Source organism: Salvelinus alpinus, chromosome 1, assembly GCF_045679555.1.
Source record: "Salvelinus alpinus chromosome 1, SLU_Salpinus.1, whole genome shotgun sequence".
Taxonomy (NCBI): domain Eukaryota; kingdom Metazoa; phylum Chordata; class Actinopteri; order Salmoniformes; family Salmonidae; genus Salvelinus; species Salvelinus alpinus.
This window is the reverse complement of record NC_092086.1, coordinates 34,161,828-34,167,827: the sequence shown is the minus strand read 5'-3', so window position 1 is coordinate 34,167,827 and position 6,000 is coordinate 34,161,828.

The following is a 6,000-nucleotide window of genomic DNA, read 5'->3' as shown; positions in this document are numbered from 1 at the left end:
AGTTTGCACCATAGATTGTGGTTTCTCTAAGCCCATGTACTACTTTCAGGTTAAGGAACCATCTAACATTAAGTTGTAAAACACTGAACTTATCCTTTAAGGTTATGCAGATGTCTGTGAAACAGACCATAACAAACTACTCCTTTAAGCATACCTTGTAGTGCTCCAGTGCCTCTTTAATGGGATACACCCTGTGGTCCAGATACTGCCCTGTTAGAGGACACTCAGAAAAGATAGGCTGCAAGTCAGTGACACAGAAGAGTGACAGTCTGATCCAATGTTCCTCACACTATCTCTGTGGAGGTTTCTGAGGAGGTCTTTGATGATGCACATAGGACATACTTCAAAGCCCTGCTGCTCCCAGAACTCATCCAGACAGGGTATGCAGAAGCTACAGCCACAGGTCTGGCAGCTGAGGTCCAATGAGACAGTGAAGACCTCAGTACATACAGCACAGCAGGAGAACACGTGTTCCTGGAGAGTTTTAGCCTCCATTCTACCTCAGAGCTGGAGTTGAATGTACGGCTCTTTACTGCATGCATGTGTCTATAACAGGCTGCAGTTGCCTCAGACATGGTTACAGTGACCTGAACCTAAGATTTCACCCCTCTGACACATTTTTCTCCAAATATTTGTAAATCCAGTGTTATTGAATGTGGCATTGAATGGGAGAAGGGGGAATCCACAAGTGAACAGTTAATTTGCGCAGCAATTTTTTTATCTACACATGAACAGAACATTATCACTTCACAGAAAAAGTATATATCAACTGAGAACAATTTTACATAGGATGACCCCTCTGAAGAGTAGCATGCACATCCCTTCTGATTCCCAGGTACTGATTCCCAGATACTGATTCTCTCTCTCCATATCTCTAGATCTCTCTCTCTCTCACACACAGACAGACCTACAGACAGACCTACACACAGACCCCCCCCCACACACACAGCCATCCAATAACAGACATTCAACTGACCCAACTTATGGCTGTTCACCCAAACCACAATATAGCTGACTGAAGAGACCAACTTTAAAGTCACACTCTGTAAGACGTGCATACCACCAAAGAGTGGGCCACCAACAAAGAAAGAGACCATTGTACAGTCGGTTGCTTGTTTTGGTATGATACTTGCCAAAAAATATGTATTGTTAAAGTAGTCTATGGGCCAGAAGAAACGGCAATTCATGATTAGGTTTTCTTTAAACAGCCACTACAAACTTCAGCTAACATTATCCACCACAGCTAGCTAAAAATCTATGGAAGTGATAGGGGCAACCATGCAACATTATTTTTGTATTATTGACAAATCCCCTAACTAATGTCAAACAAAATAATTGAGTTCACTTGATTAAGCCATACATTTTAGAAAATTGCATGGTTGCCCGTATCAGTCCCATTGATTTTTAGCTAGCAGAGGCGTGTTTGTAGTGTCTATTTAAAGAAAAACCAAACCATAGATTACACTTTCTCCTAGCCCATAGAATTCTTTCAGACATCTACATTAAGTAGTAAAATACAGCAGACTTTCCCTGAAAAAAATACTACAGTGTATACTATGGTAGGAATACTATAGTATTCACTGTAGTGTTTTTGCAGACTTTCATGTAGTATTTACAGTTTATTATAATATAAATACTGTAGTAAAAAAAGAGTATATACTATATTATTTACTGTAGTTATAACGATACAAGGCGAAACCCAGATGCAGGCACAGGAGGCAGATGGTTTGAGCTCTGATATCTTTTATAGTCCAAGTAGTAGGCAAAACGCAGGTCAGAGACGGGCAAGAGTTCATAACCAGGTCAGAGTCCAAAACGGTACAGGGAGGCAGGCAGGCTCGAGGTCAGGGGCAGGCAGAATGGTCAGGCAGGCAGGCTCGAGGTCAGGGGCAGGCAGAATGGTCAGGCAGGCAGAATGGTCAGGCAGGCGGGCTCAGAGTCAGGACAGACAAGGGTCAGAACCAGGAGGATGAGAAAAACAGAGACTGGGGAAAAACCAGGCACTAGGAGAAAACCGCTGGTTGACTTGGCAAACAAGACAAACTGGCACAGACAGACAGAAAACACAGGTATAAATACACAGGGGATAATGGGGAAGATGGGCGACACCTGGAGGGGGGTGGAGACAAGCACAAGGACAGGTGAAACAGATCAGGGTGTGATAGTAGTGCTAAAGTGTTTCTGTTTTATTATCTTTGACACAGAAGTGGAGGCTTCTCCTTGAGGAACACTAAAAGAGCTAATTTTCCATAACAAAAGGATAGATAGAAAGTCTATACTTGGCATGTAGGCTTTTCACTTACGGGTTCCACATATTGGGATATGGGTGAGGGGAATGTGCAGGGTCTATACAAATTAAATACTGTAGTATTTACTACAGTTTAAAAATATTAGTCTTTTTTTGTGGACTGTAGTATTTTAGCTGACACTACAAAATGATATACTAAGTCCTACACATGATCAAGGGATACTACAGTGTGTAGTATAGTATTTTTTTAAAGTGGGAAGGACCTTTTTCAGAGCCATGCTGCTCCCAGAACTCCTCCAGACAGGGTTTGCAGAAACTACAGCCACTGATATTGCAGCTGTACCGTGCATTCGGAAAGTATTCAAAACCCTTGACTTGTTCCACTTTTTGTTACGTTACAGCCTTATTCTAAAATGGATTAAATAGTTTTCAGAAATGTTTGCAAATGTATTACAAATTGTTATGAATTTTATGAATAATGACTAAATGATGTATACATTTAACATAAAACTATAACTAACAGAATTCTACCCTGTCTCTGTATAATGATGGAGAATGTTTGTCCATAAGAGAAGAGGAACTGTGTGAGACAACTTGTGACCACTGTGGAACTGATAACAGGGAAGGAAGTCTCCCCACCCAGGGAGGGGAGAAACCTTGGGCTTGTAGTAGATTGTATAACAGGTGGCAGGCAATGTATGAGTAGGAGAAGACTTGTGAATTATATTGTCTGAGAGGAGGGACAGTTATGATGAAATGAGAGGTATATAAACCAATGTATAGGAAATGATAAGGAGAGCTCTCATAAATAAACATTCTGACTATGGTAGACTGGCCTCTGTCTGTTTCATTTCAACAAGAACCTTACAAATTATTGGTAACAGACCGAGTAGTTTAATTGAAGTTCAGTTTATGAACATTGAGAATATAATTCTCATAACACAAATAAAAAACTGAAATACCTTATTTACAGAAGTATACAGACCCTTTGCTATGAGACTCGAAATTGAGCTCAGGTGCATCCTGTTTCCATTGATCATCATTGAGATGTTTTTACAACTTGATTGGAGTCCACCTGTGGTAAATTCAATTGATTGGACATGATTTGGTAAGGTACACACATGTCTATATAAGGTCCCACCATTGAAAGTGCATGTCAGAGCAAAAACCAAGCCATGAGGTCGAAGGAATTGTCCGTAGAGCTCCGAGACAGGATTTTGTCGTGGCACAGATCTGGGGAAGGGTACCAAACAATGTCTGCAGCATTGAAGGTCCCAAAAGAACACAGTGGCCTCCATCACTCTTAAATGGAAGAAGTTTGGAACCACCAAGACTCTTCCTAGAGCTGACTGCCTGGCCAAACTGATCAATTGGAGAAGGGCCTTGGTCAGCGAGGTGACCAAGAACCCAATGGTTACTCTGACAGAGCTCGAGTGCCTCTGTGGAGATGGTTGTCCTTCTGGAAGGTTCTCCCATCTCTGCAGCACTCCACTAATCAGGACTTTATGGTAGAGTGGCCAGACGGAAGCCACTTCTCAGTAAAAGGCACATGACAGCCCACTTGGAGTTTGTCAAAAGCCAGCAAAAGACTCTCAGACAATGAGAAACAAGATTGTTTTGTCTGATGAAACCAAGATTGAACTCTTTGGCCTGAATGCCAAGCGTAACGTCTGGACGAAACCTGGCACCATCCCTACGGTGAAGCATGGTGGTGGCAGCATCATGCTGTGGGAATGTTTCAGCAGCAGGAACTGGGAGACTAGTCAGGATCGAGGGAAAGATGAACGGAGAAAAGCACAGAGAGATCCTTGATGAAAACCTGCTCCAGAGCACGCAGGACCTCAGACTGGGGCGAAGGTTTACCTTCCAACAGGACAACGACCCTAAGCACACAGTCAAGACAACGCAGAAGTGGCTTCGGGACAAGTCTCTGAATGTCCTTGAGTGGCCCAGCCAGAGCCCAGACTTGAACCTGATTGAACATCTCTGGAGAGACCTGAAAATAGCTATGCAGCGACGCTCACCATCCAACCTGACAGAGCTTGAGAGGATCTGCAGAGAAGAATGGGAGAAACTCCCCAAATACAGAAGACTCAAGGCTGTAATCGCTGCCAAAGGTGCTTCAACAAAGTACTGAGTAAAGGGTCTGAATACTTATGTAAATGTAATATAAAAATATATATATAGTGAGCGGACCAAGTAATTTGGCGTCACTCTAAAGCGGAAAGGTGGAATAAACGAGTCAGGAGTAGGTTTTCTTGATTGAACACAGTTCTCTATTGAGGGATTTTGGTCAATACAAACACTCCACCATAATCAATGAATCTCCCAAGGAAAAACATACATCTTCTTCTCCAGATGAAACAGGAACACAATTATCTTTAAACTACAACAAAAGTCATGTGTTTGTCACCGTCTTAATGGTTCTTCGTTGTTAGCTTCTCTCTCTTGGTAGCCATCTTCCAGAGATAGGTTTTTCCTCCCTCTTGCTGGTTCCCTCCTCTCTCTTGTAGGGAAAAGATAATAGGTCATTATATACCATCAGCTGTGCTTAATTGCCTCAGGTCCCCTTGACTCACATGCCTAGTTGGGCTACTATCCGTGAGTCCAGTCTGCCCTCTGGTGGTCCTTCCACAATATATATATATATGTCACGACTTCCGCCGAAGTCGGCTCCTCTCCTTGTTCGGGCGGCTTTCAGCGGTTGACGTCACTGGCTTGCTAGCCATCGCCGCTCCATTTTTCATGTATCCATTTGTTTTGTCTTGTTCCTTGCACACCTGGTTTTCATTCCCCAATTACACTACATGTCTTTATTCCTCTGTTCCCCCTCATGTCTTTGTGGAAGATTGTTTGTGTGTTATGTGTTTTTGAACGCACTAGGCTTGTGTGCATTTTTCCCGTGTTATTTTCACGAAGCCTGTTTTGTATACATTTGATGTGTTGTGACTGTTTTGCGCATTATACACTTTGCCTTGTTGGCTGGAGGTTTTTTGGACGGAGTTGCGTCAGTCTGTATATCTCTCCTGCCGAAATAAAGTTGACTTCAGCACAGGTACGCACACGCCTGACAATATAAATATGCAACAATTTCTAAAAACCTGTCTTTGCTTTGTCATTATGAGGTATTCTGTGTAGATTGATGGGGGGGAAAAACGATTTAATCAATTTTAGAATAAGGCTGTAACGTAACAAAATGGGGAAAAAGTCAAGGGGTCTGAATACTTTCCAAAGGCACTGTATGTACGGTATGTACATGGCTGGCAGGCCAGATATAGTTACAGGAAGGGGAATTCCAAACCAAAGCTTAGCATAATTGCCTCTTGTTTAACCCATTGCCTCTTCTTGAGCCCACAAACTGTTAAGACCTACTTAAATCTGTCCCAACAGCAGTCCCAACACCTTACCACTGCTACACCTGGCTATCAGCTGAGCCTTGTCTGGCAGCTAAACATTTCATTCAGCCTCATTTACTGCCTTTTAAAAAAACATAGCTGATATGGCTGACTTGCTTAAACAAATGTGGTTTCTACTGACAATTGAGATGTACAAACTATGGCATAAGGGGACGACAAGCGGATAAGAGGCAATCCGTAATTTCGATTAAGACATTAATGAGCGATCTAGGACGGACGTAGTCAATATAACTATTTGTTGAGCACTTTTGAAATGTACAGCGACAGAATTCAGAACATGGGCTGTTCTTACAGTGTTCTCCCTGTACAACAAGTCAAAACCATATAATAAATAAA